Source organism: Juglans regia, chromosome 5, assembly GCF_001411555.2.
Source record: "Juglans regia cultivar Chandler chromosome 5, Walnut 2.0, whole genome shotgun sequence".
Classification (NCBI taxonomy): Eukaryota; Viridiplantae; Streptophyta; class Magnoliopsida; order Fagales; family Juglandaceae; genus Juglans; species Juglans regia.
This window is the reverse complement of record NC_049905.1, coordinates 15,051,884-15,053,665: the sequence shown is the minus strand read 5'-3', so window position 1 is coordinate 15,053,665 and position 1,782 is coordinate 15,051,884. Positions and strand designations below refer to the sequence as shown.

General features: G+C 35.4%; 1 pseudogene; it reads left to right on the top strand.

Moving 5' to 3' along the window:
* The first annotated feature begins 882 nt into the window (after window positions 1-882).
* Window positions 883-1,001, top strand: LOC118348561 (annotated as a pseudogene).
* The last annotated feature ends 781 nt before the right edge of the window (window positions 1,002-1,782 follow it).

Genomic DNA, 1,782 nt, shown 5'->3' with positions numbered 1-1,782 from the left:
GATCTACAGATTAGAGCTGCAGTTGATCCATTGTTTCTAATAGCTACATCATAAGACAGTGAGTAATGTCCTACTGGGAGAGAGATCCAAGGTTGGATCGAAACTTGGTCAACTAGAATAGTATAAACTAGAGCAAATGTTTAATGGGCATTATTCTGATTGTCATTATTTTGATAATCATTATTCTGATGTTTAATGGGCAAACTAGAACAACTTGTTTGAGAACTTGAGCCAAGCAAAGTAATCTTCTGATAGTCATTATTCTGACTTAATGGGCAGGGAACTTCATTTAGAGTTTAATACTTGGATAAGTGTTCAGCTTCATAAGTGTTCAACAATTTTAACAACATATGTGTGTTCAGCGTGTATGGCTTGAACACCCTATGGCTTTGCACAATTTTATCAGAACCCTTTTTTGCTAGTATCAAATCTTCTTCCCTCTCTCTCAGAAAGGATATGAGGGATTCCAATGGCTTTGCACATATTAAAATCTTAATATGGTTGTTGTTTATTTCTAATTTGTAATACATCATGCTTGCACAAAGGGATTGGGTTAGCATTAAGAGGCATGTTGAATATAGCAAGTAATAGTCATGAAAAGCCTTATGCTGAAAAGCAAGTAATAGCAACTGGGATGATTTGGATTTCTGCATCTGTCTATAAAAGGAGAGTGTTTTGGGTAATTTTCATGACTTTTCGAGTGGTACAAATTGAGAGTTTCAGTACATAAATGCCATCCACATAAAAATAGGAGAACTGTTTTCAAATGATCCCAATGCTTACATGCAGTAAATATATTTTTCTGTTATTGTTTTCTATCACTTTGCTGTTATTGTTTGCTCTCTCCTTTCATGTAAGCATGCTTTAGGGTGTATTTATGTGTCTATGTAGTAGTATATGTTTGTGGGTAATGGCTTGGACGCTACATATAACGTTTGTGGCTATCCCGATTGATGGTTTCTTTCAATGCCATTTGATCTCGGAAAACACCACATATATTATTGATTATTATCGTTAAGCCACTTTTCTGACTCCACAACCAAAAACAGAGTTTTCTTTCAATGCAAAGTTGCTGTTTTTCTTTGCAAAACAGAACAAGAGACTTATTTTTGTTGCTGTTTTGCATTGTTCTGTTTTGCAAAATTGTTGTTTTTCTTTGCAAAACAGAACAAGAAGTTGATTTGTGTTTCTGTTTTTCTTTGCAAACCAGCTTATCCAAACAAATTGATGATGTAATATTTTTCTACATATTTCTAACTCCTTGAAAATGTAATATTTTTCAAGGATGGGCACACAAATTGATGATGATCCCTTCTTCACCACTCTATTACAAAGTGGAGGAGAGGGTTGTAATAGCACCCCGACGCAACATTCTAATGTTGTGCTCCAAGCAACATTCAATGACGGTGAAAAGAGGCAACCTCCAAAAAAAGTTCAAAGGGGTGCATCTTTCACTGCAGAGGAGGATAACCTCCTCGTCTCAGCTTGGCTCAACATTAGTATCTATGCAATAAAGGGTACTGATCAAAAGTCCACTCAAATGTGGGAAAGAATTTAAGAATTTTATCATGAATATAAAAAACAGAACAATGTGAACCGTTCTGTAGTTTCTTTGATGAATCGGTGGTCCTCGATTCAGAAATGCACAAATAAGTTTTGTGCATTTTTAGCACAAGTAGAGTCATTGCATCCGAGTGGTGCAACGGAGCAAGATAAGGTATGTAACATTTTCCTTTAATTTTCACAAACATGTAGGACTGATTTATGAACTAACAATATTCC